We start from the raw sequence: 22,807 nt of genomic DNA on the forward strand, positions 1-22,807 counted from the left end.
CGATCCACAAATCATCCACTTGCCCAAAAAACACAGCCGGAAAGGTTAATTTCAGAACTGCCAAGATAAAATGTACTGTCCTTAAAAAGGAAAAAAGGGTCTGAAAGCATCAGCAATTTCCATTCATTAAAACCAGTTGATTTTAGCTGTGATGCGTTGCTTTGAAATATTTGGTAGATTATCAGGTTATTGAGTCAGCAAAGGGAAAGAATCTGGACTCAACTTGGTCTGCCTCTCCCATCCATTATTTCGGAATTTGGCTGTCCTTAAAACTCTGAAGATTTGTACAAGAATAACTATGTAAGTGTTTTGGGCTTTATGACAAACATCTTGGATTAGAAAAATAGCCGCTGTGAAAATAATGATTTTACCCAATACCTTTATCTTTTTGAAAATATTCCAATTAATTTATTTCGGCAAATACTAAATCAATGGCGAAACAGGGGTAGCTAAGTTTATCTTGAAGAGCCTGTGGCGCGGAGTGGTAAGCTGTGGTATTGCAGTCCAAGGGTGTTTTTACATTCAGTTTGATCCAGAGTTTGAGTCTTCAAATTGCCTGCCACCGTTCCGCTTTAATTATTTTCTTTTTACATTTGTGGACTTACTCTGCTCATTTTGCATAGCCAAACTTTTATATTTCCTGCTGAAAGCGTTTCAACTGGGGGCGGGGTCTCTGATCAGAGGGCAGCCGGAATACCAGTGCTTAGTTAAATGTATACAATTTCTTGGAAATCATATAAACACTGCAAAAAACAATACAAATTTAAATTACAAGATGAGGCAAGCAATGATATGTAAAAATTTCAAGTGCTGTCAATTCTCATGCAAATTACTGCACCTTGTGGCTTTTGGAGGAGTCTTTTAAAACGCATGAAAACTTCTACAAGACAAGCTTGAAATGCCTGTGGAGAAATGACCGGATCAAAACTAGTTTCAAGAAAAACGTTGCAGCAGCAGCGCCAGAACCCATCTCACCGAAACAAATGTAGATGCTTCGGGCAGCAATGATGCAGCAAAACAGTTGTGAGAACGTTAGGTAATGTAAAAGGTGAGTTTCCTATGCGGTGATAGAGAGTCACAAACTGTCAGTGTAAAAACACCCCAAAGCTCTGCTCATGACCTGAGTTCGATCCTGGTGGAAGCTGGGTTCAGGTAGCCGGCTCAAGGTTGACTCAGCCATCCATCCTTCCAAGGTTGTAAAATGAGTACCCAGCTTGCTGGGGGTAAAGTGCAGATGACTGGAGAAGGCAATGGCAAACCACCCTGTAAAAAGTCTCCCGTGAAAACGTTCTGATGTGATGTCACACCAAAGTTGGAAATGACTGGTGCTTGCACAGGAGACTGCTTTTACCTTTACCTAAGTTTATCTGAGCAAGTCAGAAACCAAAGATTGCCTTATCCACTTTAGAAAAAAAAGAAAGACAGTCAAGAGGTGCACAATGTCCAAATGCTAAAATATCACCAAATGATTAAACTAAAAACTTTGCACTAATATTACATACAGAGATAAAAGTCATATTTTTGCTTACAGCAAGAGAGTGTAACTATTCCCTTCATTCATTTACCATAGTATACCTCAAGTATTGGACAAAATTATAAAGATTGTATAATACATTGAAACCCTTCAGTTGAAAATATTCTCAAAGTAGAATAAAGTAAGGAGATAATTAAGCTCAGTGATTTCACTGCTTTTTAAAATAATTTCAAGGGCTGATTCCGCATTTGGCGTTTGCCTTCCTTGTGCTCCAGGGTTGTTCCATGCGGGCCAGATTTCCCGATTCCGCAATAGAGGATTTCCCCCAGATTCAATTCCCAATCTGTTCCATGTTTTCTGATTCCGCATTACCACTGCTCCCAGAGTTTCCCCCTCCCTCATACGTTTCCCTTTTTTTTTACACGCATGCGTTTTTGCATTACAACGTAATGCCAGAGGCATAATACTGGCAAAGTCACGTGTTTTCCTTTCGCCCTGCCATTGGAAGGTTAAGCCCCATGAAATCTGAGTCGGCAATCCACCGTTTTTATCCACACACGCTGAATGTTAAGCACACAGTTTTCCGTTAAAACCTATAACAAATTACAAACAGATGCATGAAAGAGGGGGGGGGAGAAATATGCAGAGGGGTTAAGGGAGAAAGTTTCCCCAACCTATCAAAGATATAAAGCTGTAAACATAATCAAATTTCCACTCCTGTTTGAGGCCTTGCGCGGAGGGGGATTGATAAAGGTGGCAATCACGCATGTTTAAAGTAGTTCGTGCAACATCGCTTTTTATTTAGTTGCGTTGCAACGATCTTATTTGGAAAAAAAATATAGCAGTCAGGATTGGAAGACAGCAAGGCTGGAGGGGCTCTCACCCAGAGGCCTTTATTGGTACCTTTCCAAGTTGGTGGAAAATTCCTAAGGGATCATTACAGGTCTCTGAGGGAAAGGCCTTTCCTCAGTGAGAACCACTATTGCCAATCTCCAGGTGAGGGCTGGAGAGCTCTCAGAATTACAACTGCTCTCCAGATAGATGACAAAGATCAGCTCCCCTTGAGGTGAGGGGTGGGGAGTGAATGCTTTCACTTGGGTGGATGGGAAGACAACAAGTCTGGGGGGAGGCACTCACACAGGGGCCTTTAGTGGTGCCTTTAAAAGTTTTTGGGAAATTCCTAAAGGATCACTACAGGCCTCTGAGGGAAAGGCCTTTTCTTATGGAGAATCAGTGTTACCAATCTCCAGGTGAGGACTGGCGATCTCTCAGAATTACAACTGCTCTCCAGATAGATGGCAGAGATCAGCTCCCCTTGAGGTGGGGTGGGAGTCAATGCCTTCACTTCGGTGGGTGGGAAGACAGCAAGGGTGGCAGGCACTTGCCCAGAGCCTCCTTCTAGAACCTGTTGTATTTTTCTTCACAATGGGCCTTACTCCTAGTAGGTAATAAAGTCTATGTCCTTTACTTTTTCCTGTTTCATGTGAGTCTCGCAGATGCTTCTGAGACATAACTGAGATAATCTTTCCATCTAATAATAATGTGTTCCATTCAAGAAAGAAGAACTGAGATTGGAAATTAATAGACATTTCAAATGAGAGGAGACGGATCCTATGTTACCCCCTAAGGGAAGACAGAAGCTGAAGAATGAAGGGTAGAATAAGAAGAGGCAAAGCAGCAGCCAGTCAAAGCTGCAAACCCACTACCTGCCACATAACCTTAAGCATATTTGGGAAATAGTTTCGCTGATAGATCTGAAGATGGAAGGCAGAATGATGGACTGTAAATCACCCTCATCTACCTTCCCAGTGCTGTGTTTGTCTTATTATGACTCCTGCCAGCTCCATTCCAGCACACAATGCCTCTTCTTCCACAGCTAAATAGCGGGAGGCCACATGAAAAGTTTCCATCCAATTCACTTCTGTGTCAGGCTATCGAAACAGGCTTGGGCAAAACACAAGGATGAGAGGGAAACTGCCAAAGCAAACAGTAGGTGTGCTCTGCCACCCAGTCACTGGCAGGAAGGAAAGAGAGAGGAAAATGCCTAGAATGTTAACTGCATACTGAAGCAAAAAGGATCCAAACAGCGGAACTGAAATAAGGAAATGGACGGCATCAGGTCTGGGATTTCAGCTAGAGCTTGGAGTCGTCTGCTGCAATGTTGTGACTTTCCAAATTCGTAGCAATTTAAAGGCTCTCTGTTTTGTGATCTTGTCAGCAGTCCTGAGAATCGTGGAAGAACGAGGACCAAGAGCTGAGTTGCCCTGTGTCATTTGGTAAAACCAGCCTGTACATGTAACTGAGTCAACAGAAAAGGGCCAAATCAAGCAGTAGCTTTTTTTTGGCGAACAAGATGGGCTTGTTACAAAATTCTAATCTGTTTGACATTCTGCAAAGCTACGGATCCCAGGCTCCAGGTGAACTTGGAGATCCCCGTGAATTACAGCTCATCTCCAGACTATAAAGATCAGTTCCCCTGGGGAAAACAGATGCTTTTAAGGGTGGACTCTGTGGCATTGTACATCACTGAGGTTCCTGTTCTCCGCAGGTTCCGCCCCCAAATCTCCAGAAGTTTCCCAATCTGGATCTGGGACCCTACCCGCCCCTGGCAGCCGGGGGCAGGGAAAGAACCTGACAACCTGTGCAAAATTCTTGAGCAGTTTACCATAAAACTTTTGACCAGGTGCCAGCTACACTCATTCACTATCAAATGGGCAGCTGAGCAACTGAAGCAGCCGTTATCCTGTTGAAATTTCAACCAATGTGTCTCCTGTTTCAATATTTACATTTTTTGTATGTTTAAAATGCGTTTTGCCTTGGAATTCAAGAGATAGAACCTCCTTCTTTAGGAAGGCAATCTACAATGATTTCCCATTTTAAAAAACAGCTTCAGGTTGTGTTTTGACAGCTGGATACCAAAAGGCCTCTGGCAAGAAACAGAGATCATGAAACAACTGTGGAAAAATATGATCAGTACTCAGACTTGCCTTGTTCTCAGTATCCATGTTATATCAAGTCAAACAGATCGTCTGAGTGCCTTGTCACTTTGCTCATGGTAATAAAAAAGTGGCAGCATTTCACAGTTTTTCATCTGTGCAGTGGTGGCAGTCAGCAGGAAGGCTAGCTGAGTGGCTGCTGCACACTCACAATTGATAGGCTCTTTGGATTATGTATGCCTCTGGATCAATGCAGGCAAGTAATGCACCATTTAAAATAAACTATGTTAGAATGTTGTTAGAATGTTTATATTGCTTTTGTGTATTTTATGCATTGTATTTATCTAAGTTTCAGAGATTAATTGCTCAGGAATTTCTACTGCAATACTTAGCCTATACAATTAATACTGCAATATATTCATAAAGGGGGGGGGGACTTTATTCCATTCTAACTTGGTTAAAATTGCTGTGTGATTCACATTATCATGAAAGTAAAACCTTTTGGCAAGTAGTAAACACAAGTAACAAACTTTTTTCCAATAGAGAAAACTCCACACATTCCACTAATCTTTGGGGAAACTATTTTACCACCCTTTCATACAAGAAAGAACCCACAACACTTTCATCTTTTACTCTACTTCCAGGTAATTTACCAAATGGTCACCAGTTGAATTAGAGGAAATCTTTTCCTTAATAAAGGGGTTAAATACCCCTGGTCCAAATTGGATGCCCCCAGAACTTTTAAAAACATACTGCAATTAGTAGACTCCAATTTACAACATTTATTTATTGAGATTGATTTAACTGGCAAAATACCTGGAAAAAGGCCAGAAGAGTTTGTTGTCTCCATATATAAGAAAGGTTCATTTCACTCTTTGGCCAATTATAGACCCATCTGTCTGTTATCTAAGCCAGGAAAGATGCATGCAGTTCATCTACAAATAAAACTTAATGGCTGAAGTTACAATTAGTCAATACCAGGTCCAAAGCAAATTGACTTTAAAAAGGGCTCATCTACATTACACCACACATATGTGCTCTCCATTCTTGCTGACAAATATTCATCACATCCCAAGTGGAAATTAATTGCTTTTATGTATCTTAGAATGGCCTTTGATTACATCTCAAGCACAAGGCTTTGGGTCAAATTGAACCAGCTGAGAATTCCTAAACAATTATTACATCTGATTGTTTCTTTATACACTTTAACCTCCATGAGAATAGGATGTCCTATAACTGGTTATCATTCACACCCAGTCTCAGTTATTGAAGCATTCAAAAGCAATGCATTTGGGTTGTAGGTTATTTAATTTCTACTTGTATGATTTACCAAACAAATTACAAGTTAATCATTCCATGTTCCTAGTTTGGCTGTTCACCCTATACCACTTCTACTTTATGCAGATGATGCAGCTCTTCTTTCTTGCTCAAGGGTAGGATTAAGGATCAAGGTAAAAACTTATTCAAGGAATAAGCTTTTGTATATGAAAGCTTATACCTTGAATAAAACTTTGTTGGGTTTAAAGGTGCCACTGGACTCAAACTTCATTCTGCTGCTTCAGACCAACATGGCTGCCCACCTGAATCTAAAATAATGTGTTTTCAGAAATATTCATCATGAAGAAAAGTAAACCCCTGGTTCCTGGATGGGCATATGACTGAGCAGGTGTCAAACTTCAACTACTTAGGCCTTCATTTTGCCTCTTTCAATAAGTGGAAATTTCATAATTTTTTACTTCTTGGGTCTACTAAAATATATTTAGCTGCAATTATGAAATTCTTTTACCATTCTGGAGGACAATTCATACCTTTTGCCAACTCTTTGTGACCCCATGGACAAAGTCATGCCAGGCCCTGCTGTCTTCCACCATCCTCCAAAGTCTGCTCAAATTCATGTTTGTTACATCAGTAACACTGTCCAGCCATCTCATCTTTTGCCATCTCCTTCTTTTGCCTTCTGTCTTTCCCAGCATCAGGATCTTCTCCAGGGAGTGCTCCCTTCTCATTTGGTGGCCAAAGTATTTGAGCTTCAGCTTCAGCATCTGACCTTCCAGGGAACAGTCGGGGTTGATTTCCCTTAGGACTGACTGATTTGATCTTCTTACAGTCCAAGGGACTCTCAAGATTCTTCTCCAGCACCACAGCTCGAAAGCTTCTATTCTTCTGGAAATCTATAAATAAAAAAATATATCTTTTCTGCTTTATGGAGCTCCAATTTGGTTTCCTTCTCTTTCCTCTAAAATTGAATCTCTACAGTCAAAATTTCTCCATGCCATCTTTCAAGCACCTAATTGTATTTCAAATTCCGTCTTATATTTAGAGATTGGTCTTGGTTCCATTTCTTTGTTAGCATTGAAAGCCATGGTGAAATTTAGATTTTTCCCACTGAACCAGGATTTTCTTCCTGATCTTTTAAAATGGACTGAGCTGGACCCTTTTGTGTTTTCTTGGAGACACCTGAATCTAAGACAGTAGCTGAAAGATTTTCAAGTTTGCAGATTTCCTGCTCAAGTTGTCCTTCATACCTCCCTTTAGTTGTGGTGATGGTGGTGGTTGTTATTTTGCCATCCCATCTCATGCCAGGCTCTGTTATTAATAAGATACTTACTGACTTAGAACAAAGGGACCATCTCAAGTTATGTAGTGATGTCAAAAAGGAAATGTGCACACTCTTTCCGAGACCTGACTGCATTATCTTGACCCCCAGCTGCATTTGCAGACCCTGTCAGGACAACACATCCAGGGGGAAGAGGACTGAGGATCCCCTCCATGACATGCATCTATGTGGGATGGCATTGAGCCCAGCATGGCACTTGTGCCCACTTGCCATGAGTCCTAATTGCTCCCAGCCAAGTTGTGATCCACACCCACTCAACCTCCTGGCAGGGCAAGATGCTGAGGAAGGCTAACCCTTCTCTGACTCCCTGGTGAAGCAAGGTATGGCAACCTCACCTCTGGAGCTGCTGCCCAAGAAGAGGAAGAGCTGGTGAGGAGTCCAGAACCCAGCACAGTTGAGTAGACAGCACTGGCTAGCCACCTGGAAGGGAGAACAAGGCAGCACAATGTCTGGGGAGTCTTGAGAGCCTGACCAGGCCCAGGAAGGTGCAATGGGTGTGGTGCAGAGTGGGCCAGCCCTTCCAGAGTGGCGGCAGGCCTTGAGGACCTGCCATGAGGAAGAGAGAGTCACCCCCTCCGATAACAGGCCAGCAGGCACAGCTGAGTCTTGGGCCTATTGGTGGTGCATGTGCAGAATGCAAAACAGAGAACTGCCCAAGAGTAGACTCTGGGAAGAAGTTGAGCCACACACCAGCACCTAGTATAAAAGTAGTGTATTTACAAACTATATACAATACAACTAGTGCGGTGAATAACATTAAACTGAGTGACAAAGTGCTACGCCAGGAACCAACTCTCGACAGAGAGAGATACTGTCTGGCACAGTAGTCCTTATATATACAGCACAGCCAATCACAGCAGTCCATACAGTTGCTGACTTCAGCAGGTGCTTTCCCCTGGTTACAGTCCAGCCAGAACCAGCTCACTCCCAAGGTTGATCTGACCTGACCTGTCAGATACTGTCACTGTAGATCCACCTGCTGCTTCGTGCTTCTGTCATGCTGTGGACGGAGGACTCAATACACTGACAGGCCTTGACTGAGTGCTGCAGCTTTTGTAGGGGCAGGGCTAGAGGGACAACTAATGGGGAGGGCTAGGGAGCTGGGAAGGGTATAGAATGCAGCAGAGACAAAGGTCAAGGAATAGTAGCTGGTGGTTGGACAAGGTACAGAGATGCATGCCATGGAGGGGATCCTCAATCCTCTTCCCCATGGTTCCAGCGAGGAAATGAAAGGAGTGTTTACACCTTGCCATGGCTTGCAGTTAAATGAAGTCTGTGTTGTGTCACAACTGTTTCTCTGTTTGGTTTTGGCTACATGACAGGGCCTCCAAACTCCTCCCTGCCCTACTAAAACCCCAGCCCATCTGTCACTCCCTCGGAGGTCTTCAGCCAACTTGGTGCAGTGATTAGACCATGAGACTAGAATAATAGGATTACAAAGTTGGAAGGGGCCATACAAGCCATCTAGTCCAACCCCCTGCTCTATGCAAGATCAGCCTAGAGCATCCCTAACAAGTATTTGTTCAGCTGCTGCTTAAAGACTGCAGAGCTCCCTAGGTAGCTGATTCTGCTGTTGAAAAACTCTTACTGTAAAAAAAAATCCTAATATCCAGCCAGTACCTTCCTGCTGTTAATATAAGCTCATTATTGTGAGTCCTATCCTCTGCTGCCAGCAGGAACAGCTCCCTGCCCTCCCCTAAGTGACAGCCTTTCATGTCCCCCCTCAACCTCCTCTTCTCCAGACTGAACATTCCCAAGTCCCTCAGCCTTTCCTCATAGGGCTTGGTCTCCAGCCCCCTGATCATTTTCATCACTTTCCTCTGCACCTGATCTATTCTGTCCACATCCTTTTTGAAGTGAGGCCTCCATTCTCCAGGTGTGGCCTGACCAATGCAGTTTCCAATGGGACTATGACAACTTGCGATTTGGATGTTATGCCTCTGTTGATACTCTCCAAGATGGCAGTAGCCTTTTTTTTTGTCACTGCATCACACTGGCTGCTCATATTTAACTTATGGTCCATTCAACCCTCAAGCTCTTGTTCACACACACCACTACCCAGAAATGTGTCCTCTCTCCAGTATGTGGCCCCCTCTCCTGCTCCATCACTGGTAGGGGTGGTGTGGGAGTGCCCTTGCCAACAGACAGTTCGAACCCCTTCCCCACTTTTATTTCATTGTTATTTTATTTTTTGAATTTATATTCTGCCCTCCCTGCAAGCAGGCTCAGGACAGATCACAACAAACAATGTGCCATTTGGAAACACAATAAAACAGAAGAAGAAGAAGAAGAAGAAGAAGAAGAAGAAGAAGAAGAAGAAGAAGAAGAAGAAGAAGAAGAAGAAGAAGAAGAATTGCAGATTTATATCCCGCCCTTCTCTCTGAATCAGAGACTCAGAGTGGCTTACAATCTCCTATATCTTCTCCCCCCACAACAGACACCCTGTGAGGTGGGTGGGGCTGGAGAGGGCTCTCACAGCAGCTGCCCTTTCAAGGACAACCTCTGCCAGAGCTATGGCTAACCCAAGGCCATTCCAGCAGGTGCAAGAGTGGGGAATCAAACCCGGTTGGCCTAGATAAGAGTCCACGCACTTAACCACTGCACCAAACTGATTCTCACTACACCAAACCACTACACCAAACTAGTAAAAAAACAGTTTAAAGCATAATTAAAACCATCACACCTCACCAATGTAAAGCTGGTGGTGTTGAATTCCAAAATTTGTTCAATCTGGGCCATGCAAGTAATAATTACAGATGGTGGGTTCAGCAGGGGAGGCCATCTTTTTCATTGGATAACTGCCAACTCAACCAAAGGTCTGGCAGAACAGCTCCATTTTGCAGGCCCTGGTCCTGGTTGAGGCTAAATGGACATTCCTCGGCCAGCAGATCTTGCTCAGCAAAATGCAGAGCTCTCTGGGACACAGATGGGGAGGGGTGGTCCCTTAGTTATGTTGGTCCAGGGCTGCATGAGACTTTAAAGGTCATTACCAGTACCTTGCAGTGGATCTGGTACTCAATCAGTAGCCAATGCCATTGGTGTAGCACCGGCCAAATGTGCACCCGCAGAAGTAGCGCAGTCAGCAGGTGTGCCGCTGCATTTTGCACTAGCTGGGGTTTCCAGATCAACTCAAGGGCAGGCCCGCATAAAGTAAGTTACAGTAAGCCTAGAAGTGACCATTGCAGGGGCCACTGCAGCCAAGTCTTGTGCAGCAAGCTAGGGAGCCAGCTGTCTGATCTGCCAAAGATGATAAAAGGCAGCCATGGCAACTGTGGTGACCTGGGCCGCCACAGAAAGAGAGGCATCCAAGACCACCCCCAGGCTCCTCACACTCTGGGCTGGCACAAGTCATGTACCTGTAAGATAGTCTCACAGAACCGAAGTCTTCTTATTAGCAAACCTGGCACTGAACAACAGTGTCGGAGATGGGTGATCAATCCTAGCCCCACAGCCAACATTCCTTGGGATGAGATGTAGGTGGGAAGAGGTCTGGACATTTCATATCTCTGGCCTCTTCCATTCCTATTAACGGAATACCTCCTAGTCCCACCACTGTGTCTCCCCTGCCCCATTATCACTGGGATCCCTGACACCTCCATAGCTGCCTCTGTTTAACGGTATCAGCTCAGATAGGTCAGCTAGCATCCAGCAGCTGTGGCCAATCAAGGAGAACATCCTTTAATATTACTACCCACTCTCTAAAAATCCTACCCGTACACTCTCCCTCCCCTCCCTCAACCTAGCACTTTACCTCCATGCATCTACCATTGAAAAACAGAATTTAATATTCAAATCAAATTGATTAATTATAAATTAAATCAATTAATAGGGGGAAATATTTATATAGGGGCTAGGGGATAAATATTTTGAGATCCACTAAGCCACTAACACACCCTATTAAATAACCCAGTAAATAAATTGATTTCTAACAATTAAAAGTTAAAATACAGGATAATCAATTTATAATAATCTAAATAAATTTATTAACCACTTCCAAATCAATTCACAGGAGTTCACATTCAAGTTAAGGGCAAGTGCTACGCTTCCATGGGCATCGATTTTTAGTAGTGTCAATTTTGTAAGGGCATCAATGCAACAAACAGACTGGTTCCTTCGGTTTTCTGTGACTGGGCATGGTGGCCAGCTGGCTGCTGGTGGGGAAGACCTCCCTCAATCTGGGAACCCCCTGTTGGGAGCAGGGGACTGCGATCCTTAACCAGGATGGAGATCAAGGCTCTGAAGCTGCAGTGCAACTCTGGTAAGCTGGCTCAAGGTCATATCGGGTCAGTCCCCAGGGCCTTAAAAGCAGAGATTTAGCACATCAGACCCAGGGACTGCCCAGGACAAATTGATGATGTCTTCAAGCCCCAAGAAAGCCCACTTGTCTCTGATATCCACTTGTCTCTGATATCCACTTGTCTCTGATATCCAGTGGTCTCTCAGGAGAAAATTCCCTCATTGGTGACCTCTAGGTGACAGGCAAATTGGTTGAGGCTGCACGAAGGGCCGGCAGGGCGGTAGCAGCAGGAGCCATCTCCCGCGAAATAGGTGGAGCCTCAGTGGCACTCTTCCTGAGGAGCCAGCAGTGAGTTGCTGCAGTCACGCACAAAAGCTGGGAGAAGCTGTGACTGTATAGATGTTGCCGGTTTGGTGTAGTGGTTAAGTGTGTGGACCCTTATCTGGGAGAACTGGGTTTGATTCCCCACTCCTCCACTTGCACCTGCTAGTATGGCCTTGGGTCAGCCATAGCTCTCAACAAAGGAGTTGTCCTTGAAAGGGCAGCTGCTGTGAAAGCCCTCTAAGTCCCACCCACCTCACAGGGTGTCTGTTGTGGGGGAGGAAGGTAAAGGAGGTTGTGAGCCGCTCTAAGACTCTTCGGAGTGGAGGGCAGGATATAAATGCAATATCTTCATCTACCTCACAGGGTGTCTGTTGTGGGGGAGGAAGGGAAAGGAGATTGTAGGCCGCTCTGAGACTCTTCGGAGTGGAGGGCGGGATATAAATCCAATATCTTCATCTACCTCACAGGGTGTCTGTTGTGGGGGAGGAAGGTAAAGGAGATTGTGAGCCGCTCTGAGACTCTTCGGAGTGGAGGGCAGGATATAAATCCAATATCTTCATTTACCTCACAGGGTGTCTGTTGTGGGGGAGGAAGGTAAAGGAGATTGTGAGCCGCTCTGAGACTCTTCGGAGTGGAGGGCAGGATATAAATCCAATATCTTCTTCTTCTTCTTGTCTGGGCCACTGTGCGAGGGACCAATAGCTGGTTGAGGTTGCTAGTTGAGGCTGCCCAAGGCCAATTAAGTGGCAATGACATCTTGTAAAATCCTGTAAAGTCTGTGGAACTGCAGCAATCACCGCTGGCTCTAGGGCACATGGCACCCCTGGCAGGCTCCCCCCCAAGGCACCCCCCACACCACTAGCCCCTTCCTTCTGCCATGCTCTGTTGCGCCCCCCCCCACTTGCCACAACAAGACTACCTGGTTTGCCTCTCTCTCTCCCCGCTGCCAGCCCCCTTTCTTCCTGTCCTCCGCGTTTGCTGCGGCTCCCTTCCAGTCTGCCTGCTCCTCCGCCCCCACCCCCTTTCGCTGCAACAAGGCTGGCCCTACCGGCTTTGAAGCCAGCCAGCAGGGCCACATTTTGAGAAGAGAAAGCTGGAGGAGACTTCTCCGGCCTCCTTTCCGAAACCAGAAGTGAGGGGGGGAGTGAAGCCTTCTCCAGCTTTCTCTTCTCAAAATGCAGCCCTGCCAGCTGCCTTGAAGCCGGTAGGGCCTGCCTCATCCTGGCAGGGGTAGGGGGCAGACAGAGTGCGGAGTGCGGCAAACTATAAGGGAGGTGTGGAGGACGCAGCGAATGAGTGGAGGCTGTGCTCCTGGAAATGAACGCAGCTCCTCAAGCTCCTGTGTCCCACCCCTCTCCACTCCCTGCCTGATATGGATGCTAGGCTCCACCCCTGTGCCACATGGCCCCTAATAACTTCAGGCAGCTCTGTTCATCATAGTGCCTCCACACAATGCCCCCACTGACTGCCGTGGCACAGTTGCTATGGATGCTGCTCAGGTTGTGACCAGAAAACACTGCAAATGCACCAACTCTCTCTGCTTGCCTTGGTGTAAATTATGTCCTTAAGGCATAGACTAGCACCACCCTAGTCACACAGTGGACAGCCACCACGTTGCTGGCATGGCTCGGGATTACTTATTAAAGGTATGAGTACAATTTGTGAGCAAGGACTTGTGCATTCCTTAAAGCAGACTAGGATCTGGCATAAGAGATTGAAAATGAAAAGGGGGAAAGTAATGTCATTGGTGTCTACAGACTAAACACTGAATGCAAAGGCTTTCAAGTGCCATAACCCTAGTTCACCAAATCCTGAAAGCTCAAATGTCAAGTCTCCAAATTCAATAACGAGTTGTTGTTGAAACAAAGTTGCTAGTTTATTGATGATGTACTTGGATAGGTTCAAATTGAAAGACTAAAGATCATACAGTACAATGCCATCATATAAGGTACACTTCAAAGGGATTCTTAAGGGAGGGGCACTATGCAGGGCACATTCACACATTGATGTTACAATTTCTTTCTCAGGCCGGCTTTGGCCTTGAGCGTCCTTTGGCTCCAACCTCCCCCGATGCCCAGCCTGAGAAGGCACAGATTATAGCTTCCCATATTCCCATTTCAAAGCAAGGCTACATAACAAAGGAAAAAGGAGGGGGGTTAGGGAGAAGTTTAGCTAGCAGCACTGGAATACAGAAAGGCTTTACCCAGAATGTTTTTTGCTTGAACCAAAGTACAGTACAGACTTGACCAAGATTTTACAGAGACTTGACATCAAACATACATTGGGGTAGATTTTACCCCCCCTTACCACTCGACATGTATACCCTACCTTTCCTTTTGACTCAAGTTTGAAGTTTTCCTCCAGAATAAATAGCTGTTTCATTGATTCGTTGGAGAAAAAAATCCACTTAAGTTGGAGGAGGGTTCCTTAGGCTAGAAGGACGGCTGGATCCATCCCATCGCACCTTTCCTACAAGGAAGACATTTCCACATTGGAGAAAGCTTTAAACCATTCTATAGATCCAATTGTAGGGAAAGGGGCTGCAGAACGTGATCAGGAATAACCGCTCTTTCAGACATGCATCGAACATGACAGGGCTTGCATTTACAGCCTCTGTTCTTGACCCTTCCGTGTGCATTTGAAGATGGAAACCATGTCCACACATATACAACCAGATATGTGGAAGCTGTCACTGTGTGGCTGCAAAACTGGCTTTCCCCCTGAGTTTCCGGTTGCACAGAGAACACCTACAAATCCAGTTGTAATTTTGCATCGTTCCATTGTAGTTCCAAACTTCCATTAAATGTGCAAACATTAGCTCAGGCCAGGGTCTGCTGCCATTATCCTGCCCACCTACCTACTTACTTTTGCTATACCAATTCCAAAAAAGCTTATCCAGAAAGACAACATACTAGGTAGCCAGCACAGAGGGAAGGGGGGATTAAAACTCAAGCTTAAAAGTCCAAAGAAATGTTGATTTCCTATCTGGCTGAAATGGCTAATCAATGAATCACGAGTGCAAAGAGACAAACTAAGGGGGAAGTCAAGGAGTGAAAGAAGCATCCTGGGGCTCAGCAGGTAACAGCATAATCTGGCCAGACCATCTAATAAGAGTGCTTCGTATAAATACATGGAAGAAGGACAGGGACCAGGTGCAGAAAGGCAAAAATATAATGGAGACTATTTCTTTGTCTCAAAAGATTCTTTCCATGTTTACCAATTTAATCATCTGTCCTTATGGAGAGGCGAGAGGGGACTTACATTTTTGTATGTTTTAGGGGAAATATATATAGTGATATGTAAATATATAGCAAAACTGGATTCTGCTACTATACAATGAGTTAAAATTCATTGGCTATTGGCTTGGGGGATGATGCTTCTTGGTAAATGGAATGAGCACACTAGAATCGTGTTTGCATTTCATTTCAAGGCAATGGGTCCTATTTCCAATACTCATTAGCTCTTCTGGGATTGGTCCACATGTTAGTTCTCCTGATTTCGTATGTCAATGGTAACGACAACAGTGGATCGCAAGAATAAGAGCACGAATCTCCCATCTGACATTTCCAGCAAGATTATGGAACTGATACATTGTGTAAATTTTGTAATACAGTTAGTTGGGATTAAAAGCAAAAATGCAAATTTATATTGAAGAATAATGAACATGGGGAACATAATGAACATACATTGTACACTGTAATTTGCTAATGGGTCAAATATTGAAAGATGAGATAAGTCGCATCAGCTCCCAACCTAGAGGGTTGTGCGCCACAAGCACACAACATATGCATCTGCAACTGTTATCTGTTAGAGAGCATGTTTGGTGTAGTGGTTAAGTGTGCGGACTCTTATCTGGGAGAACCGGGTTTGATTCCCCACTCCTCCACTTGCACCTGCTGGAATGGCCTTGGGTCAGCCATAGCTCTGGCAGAGGTTGTCCTTGAAAAGGCAGCTGCTGTGAGAGCCCTCTCCAGCCCCACCCACCTCACAGGGTGTCTGTTGTGGGGGAGGAAGGTAAAGGAGAATGTGAGCCGCTCTGAGACTCTTCGGAGCGGAGGGCGGGATATAAATCCAATATCTTCTTCTTCATCTTCTTCTTATCTACAATAGCTAAAAGACCCAGATGACTCAGGTAAACCAGGCCATACGCTATAGAAATTGTATGGCGGTAGCGGGGAGAGGCAGCACTGTTTACATTTTGCCATACCAGGAGTGTGACAGCTTTGGTCCCGGTCTACCTGGTTAGATCTTAGCCTTACTCCTCTGCTAGAGATTGGAGACTTCGCTAGCAAGAACTCTCTCCAAAGAGCCATGTAAGGCTGGAAGGACCATGTCTGCTTTCAGGTTTTATTTGTGTGTGCTACATTACATAGAGAGATGGTACAGCTCTGACAGCAGCACGAATGAGCAGCTAAGAATGGGGAAATAGCCTCAGAGCTTGGATGAATTTCAGGAGGAGCTCACAAAACTGCCTTCCTCTAGCAGCCGCACAAATGGAACAGTGTGGGATTCTCTTCCCCACCCCAACTGCCACTCATTCTTTTGATTGTGAGTGATGCCCCTGTCAAAGGCAGAGACAAAGCTGCCATCCATCCAGAAAGTGAAGTTTTTGTTTTTAATACACTTTACATGCCCTAGAGAATTTTATGGAGCTGCACTGGGGCCCAGAGAAGGAATGAGATTTACTTTGTACTGGAAGTGTCCACTGGCACATATACGGGGGGAGGGGGGGAGGAAGAGAGAGAAAGAGAGAGAGAGAGAAAGAATACTCAGAATTTTGACACGAATACTATGACCGGATCATCTTACCTTAATGGAAATCCCTCCTTACAGCACAAAGTGAGCTCCTGATTTAATCATGTGATGTTTTCCGCTGCTACTGAATCTGTCTTGAACACTGAACGTAGCAACTTTTATACATGAACAATAGTTGGTTGTGCCCAGGGGTTATTTTGTAGAAAAAGAGGTGGTAGATCTCATTAGCATACACCGCCCCACCCCCAAAAGCAACCCGATGCAAGAAAGGAGAGCCCCGGGCAGGCAATTCAATGGATAAGGTAAGTGGAGAATAGGAGGGGGGCCATCAGAAAGGTTCAGGAGCTGTGCTCCTGTGAGCTCCTGCTGAATTCAAGGCCTGGCTGTGCCATTGAACCTGGTTGTATCTTGATTATAAATAACAAGCAGTGTTCCCTCTAAACTGAGTTAGCGTGAGCTAGCTCACGGATTTGTAGCTGCCGGCTCACACATTTTTGTCTTAGCTCAGGAAGGATGACCCCAGAGCACACTAACTCATGCAGCAGCTCACAACTTTAATGCCAACAGCTCACAACTGTAATGCCACAAAGTAGAATTTTTGCTCACAAGACTCTGCAGCTTGGAGGGAACACTGGTAACATGTTTGTGTGACAGCAATGTTTTTTTACACTTGGACAGTCCTGAACCTAAATCTTCTCAATTACTAAAGAAGACGTACATATTCCTTGAGGTCATGCACAGGTATGATGGGCCCCGGCACTTCCACACTATCATGCAGGTTTTTCCACCAAAAATGAGATCCCAACTGTGACTGAGCAGCTCCAAGTAGTGTCAATTTAGTTATTGTTTTTAAAAAGTCTGTCTGTCTCAACCCATAATGAAGATCTAATTTGTCTTTTAGCCCAGCCCAGGAACATGATGGGATGAGCAGGGGCCATGGCACTTGAGATCTTATAACATTCAAACAGAAATAATGGGCGTTTTTGCACAGGGCTTACCCCGGAGCAACGTCCCTCTTCACCGTGCAGCATCTGCGCAGATTTCGCACCAACTGTTCCGCAGAACCCGGAAGAGCCGCGTAGTGCCGCGGCTTTGCGTAGCAAATGTAAACCGCCAAAAACCAACTTTACATTTGCGACGCAAAAGCTGCGGCTCTTCGCGGCTCTTCCGGGTTCTGCGGAGCAGTTGGTGCGAAATCCGCGCAGACGCTGCGCGGTGAAGAGGGACGTCGCTCCGGGGTAAGCCCTGTGCGAAAACGCCCACAGATTTTATTTAACAGGCAGGGGTAAATAGATGTAGTCAGGTGTTGGAAATGCTGAGGTAAAATTAATACATATTATACTTCTTTTAACAATCTAAATAGTGCTGTTGAAGCTTGTTTTCACATATTCTTAGATCTTAACAGTGAGAGGTGTTTGACTGAATACTTTCATTGCAATGTTTCTTCATATTGTTTCCTATGACTCTACACTGCAGCTTTCCTGGAGATGGTCTTTGTGCACCTAAACTCTCTCCCTTTTGAAAACCACAGTTTATTTCAATATCACAAGGTGTTTAAATCCGATTCCCTTCATGAGAGTCCAGGGGACTCCTCAGAGCAACCCCCTTCATGTAACTGGGCAGGAATTATTCTTCTTCTCAGCAGACATAATCTTTTTTTTCTTTTGGCCTGAATGGGAGTATCAGGATACTACCCAATTAGTGTTGCCAGCTCCGTCAGACCAGCAGGCAGGGGATGAGAGTAAACTTATATAGACAGGGTGTTAGCCAGAGACTGTGTTTTCAACAAACCCCCCATATTTGTACTGGACTATTACGGACAGTGTACATGAATTGGCATTTGTACTGTGCCAGCTATGGGCAGCCAGGCTCACATGGACTGTCATTCTGCTGAGCTAGGCCAGGGTCAGAACACTCCCGCTTGCCCTGCTACACAGCTAGCAATCCCAGTTCCTGTAAACATGGGCAGCTACAGACCAAGGGAAAACCATGCTCCTGGAAGAATTCTAAAAAGGGCAACATTTTTCCCTGCCAGCCTCCATGAAGATGCTCCAATGGACACAAGTAGTGCATACCAGCATCATTTCATAAGCTTTACTTATGTAAATGTAACCACCTTGCTGCTAATGGTCGAGGGCCTGCCTACCTTAGGGACCGTCTCTCCACATATGTGCCCCAGAGAGTACTGAGATCAGGGGGAAAGAACTGGTTGACAATCCGCGGGCCGAAAGAGGCCAAATTGAAGAGCACGTGTGAACGGGCCTTTTTGATCATCGCTCCGCACTGGTGGAATCAACTACCGGATGAGGTGTGGGCCCTGCGGAGTCTTGACCAATTCCGTAGGGCCTGCAAGACCACTCTTTTTAAAATGGCCTTTGCCTAAATGAAGGCTTAATGTAGACCTGCAGTAGATATAATCTACTATATCCATCCGCCACACCCACTGAGGAAAGTATCTGAGATGTAGCACCGAAAATGTTAATTTTAATTGCAAATGATGGTTTTAATTGTGTTGATTTTATTTATGAATTATATATTGAACTGTATTGATGTTTTATATTGTAAATTGTAATTTTATATGTTGTAAGCCGCTCTGAGCCTGCTTCGGCGGGGAGGGCGGGATAAAAATAAAATGTATTATTATTATTATTATGGACTGTTAACAATAGACTCAGTCTGCACTTGGCCTGGAAATCATCTTGTTTAAATAGATGATTGTTGGAGCCATCAACCAGACCCTGTCATGTATCTCCCTTCCTTTCAATCCTTTTGTCTCTTCTATGTTTCTCAGGAGGTGTTACAATAGATTAATATTGGCTTTAAATTAACATATGTAGTTTTCTTTATTTTAGCAAACACCCCACTCAGAGAGCCATTACCACTTTCTGGAGATCTTTTGTCAGAATCACCTGGGAACTATTACTGGGCAGGAACTTCCCATCACAGGATCCCGCCTTGGGATAAGGAATTGGCTATATAAGGCCACCTTTTTGGCCGTTTGGGTGTGACTCTGCCAATACCCCTACCTTGCTGCCAGAGACACCCCCATTCCTGATAAGTTTGGGCCCATTATTGTGGATGACACTGGTCATCTCACACTACCCCTTTCCCTTCATTTTCACTGTGGACCTTTCTCTTGTTTTGCCAGAGAATTCCGTATACCAAATCATCATGTCTTTGTCTTTTCCTGCCTATTTTTCTTAGCTCTGTATTGCTTATGTTGAATGTGTGCTTTATTTCTAATTGCGTGATTGAGATTATTCTCCAATAAAATTAATTATATTTAAGTACAAAATCTCTTTATTGACTATGGGGTCTCCTGGGAAATACTGACTCCTGTATACACAGGCCATAGCTCCCAAATTATTTGTGCCATTTTGCCCATCTAACTAAAACTCCCCAAATCAATTTGTAAGGCAATTTGGCTAACAAGGGGAAGGAAGAAGCTGTAAAGAAATATGATGTGCCTGTGTCATATTTATTTCTAGCTTCTTGCCTGTTCGGGGGGGGGGGCAATTCCCACCCCAGCAGCCAGCTAGCTGGTGATGAAGAGGAGTGTCCAAAAGCAGAGGAGCCCCACTCACACGGGGGAGAGGTCTCACAACCCTATACCCAATTGTCCTTGTCAAAAACCTAAACCCAGTTCTGGTGTCTATGTAAAATGACTTCAACTGAGGCTGACTCTTAGACATTCAGTTCTGATACTGAATTCTTCCTCAGAATTGATAAAAAACAGTTAAGGCAAGGATTCATTTCCCTTCACTCCAAATCACTCCAAGGAGTCATTTCCCTTCACTCTGTCAGACTCACTGACTCCAACCACCTGTCAGAAGCCAACTCACTAACTGTCTGATTTCCCAAAGACCAACTGGCCAAAAGACTCAAAAAAAAAAGACAATGGCTATGCCCTCAGCACTCAGCTAATCATATAGTTCTCCTCAGCTGGCACATAGGATGGGGGAGGGGAAGGGAGCAGCCTGTCACTCAAGCTCTCCATTCCAGTTAACTCTTCACCTCCCAGCTGTTTGAAATCACTGCACTAGGAAACCTGTTGTTAAGGGCAGTATCACAGCAGGTCTTTAAGGTTACCTACTTATTAAGCATAACATCACTTGTGGTTTGTCCCCTCTTCGCACTGTTCAGTCAGATGCCTCCTTTAAATAACCTTAGAAAGAATATGAGGCAGATGTGAGCCATTCTATCTGCCAAATGCCTACCAAATGTGTCACTGCAAATTACAGATAAATGCAAATAAGTTTGATTGAGGACAGATTAAAAGCCTCATGACATAAAACAAATCATCTGGACAGCTTTGTGGTGCAGATGTAATGACTGAAGGAAAGTAAGAATGCTTTGACTCCATCATGGTCATAGAAATTACTCATTTATGTTTGCTTATGTTCATCATCAGTTTTCCTCTAACCTCTGCTCTTATCTGTCTTCCTGTTCATTCTGATGCTCCTAGCTTCCTGGCAAACCAGGGAACCAAAAGGGTTGAGAAGACTGAAAGGGATGCTTGGGAGCCTTTGCATCTATCATCCTGGCCTTTTCCTGATTCCAGAAAGCCACTAAGGTATCAACAGAAGGGCAAGTTATGCCTATGGGAAACTCATCGTGGCAATCATCAATCCATCCAGAACCATCAACTTGAGAGTTCCCCACACCTGCAGAGGTTACAAGAGGAGGACATTGATCGAAAACTCACTGACAGGGAGAAATCTCTCCCAATGAGCCACTTAACTCTGTTCTGGTACTGAAAACCAAATCAAGGGTATGATATACTCTAGGGACAGGGGCCATCTTGTATTGATACAGTCCCATGACTGCCATGGCTACTATGAAGTCCTGAGCCACGTCCCTCATGCAGGCCTTATATGTTGAAGTCCAGGCCGAGTTTGCACTCACCTTACACCGCTCTCACTGTCAGGCAATGTTAATTTCCTTGAATGCAAGATGCTTATTCAATATAGTTGCAATGTTTAACCAATGTTACTAACCATAAAAGAAGCTGGGCACATCAAAGTAGAATGTTGCTAGTGCCCTCCTTGGGCCTCTCTCACGATTACTATCAAATGCAAGAATTTGTCCTTTGAAGATAAAGCGCCTCCAGGTACGAACTCTCCAGCTAGTCCCAGGAAGGAAAACCACAGGGGGAAGATAAGAGGATGTTACCATGTGAATATTCACATGTGAATATAATATTGTTTAGAATTTGTAGCTTTGTTTAGAGAACCTTTGATGTGCTACCTTTAAGTATGCTTTGCAACGTTATTTAGTATCAGTCCCAATCTTCTTGTTCACTGCATATGGATTATCAAATAAAACCTTACTTTGTTTCAACTCAAGGACTGGTTACTTTGAAATCTGATTGCCTGACATTCACATCCGTCTTCTCAGTGCGGCACCTTCCCGATTTCCCACTATTTGTGTCGGGGCTGCAGCAAACGTCGTGGTTTTCGCGCAGCAAATGGAAACTGGTTTTTAGCAGTTTCCGTTTGCTGCACGACAACCACGACGTTTGCTGCAGCCCCGACGCAAATAGTGGGAAATCGGGAGGGTGCCGCACTGAGAAGACAGATGTGACAGCAGCCTAAGGGTGAGTGTGAATTCGGTCCCAGTCTCAAAATATAACTTATTAAAATAAATTGAACTTGAACCCACATAAAAGTGTCTGTGCACAACACTTGGTTTGAAGTGCAGACCCAGGTAATAAGCAGCATGGACTGCAGGGAGCTGACAGCATCTAGAAAAAACTCTACTGGCTTCTAGTAAGACATGTGCAAAAACCTTCTGAGAAACTGCAAAGGAAGTTCCTCTTACATGCTAGGCATCCATGTATTCTTTGAAGACTCCAGTGGTGTTTCTCTAAGCACTATTAAAGTGATGGTTTTAAATAATCCAGATATACTCTTAAGAAGAAAAAACAACATAAAATGGAAAGTGTGCCACAAAACAAAGGGCACTATAGGACCCAGAACTATACAGAAAGAGGGTCCTACATCCATGCCAACCATTAGGCAACTGAAACCAAACATTATTTGTTCATAAAACATACACTGTTCTAACTGAGACTACCACCAGCAATTACGCATTGCCTCCTAAGAGACATTCTAGGATTTTATGGAGGCTGAAAAAAGATGTCAAATGTGAGTGCATAATTAGTAATAAGGAATCAACAGTAATACATATCGTGGATGCAGCAGGAGCTAGTACAGATAGCTCAAAGAAAATTGCAAGTTGTTCTGGATTACTGAATATCCAATGAAAGCCATTCCAAATGAAAAGAGAAGGCCCCAAGAGAAGCAAAACATGCCAGAATCAGTCAGTCAGTCTCTCTTACTCTTGTCTTTTATGAGGGATAGAATGACTTCTGTGAGCTCTATCAGTTAATCCTGGTGGCTGCTGTTTTTGCCACAGGGCTCTCCTTCCAGTTAGATGGGGATTCCTACATCCTTTGGATAAGA

Source organism: Heteronotia binoei, chromosome 13, assembly GCF_032191835.1.
Source record: "Heteronotia binoei isolate CCM8104 ecotype False Entrance Well chromosome 13, APGP_CSIRO_Hbin_v1, whole genome shotgun sequence".
Classification (NCBI taxonomy): Eukaryota; Metazoa; Chordata; class Lepidosauria; order Squamata; family Gekkonidae; genus Heteronotia; species Heteronotia binoei.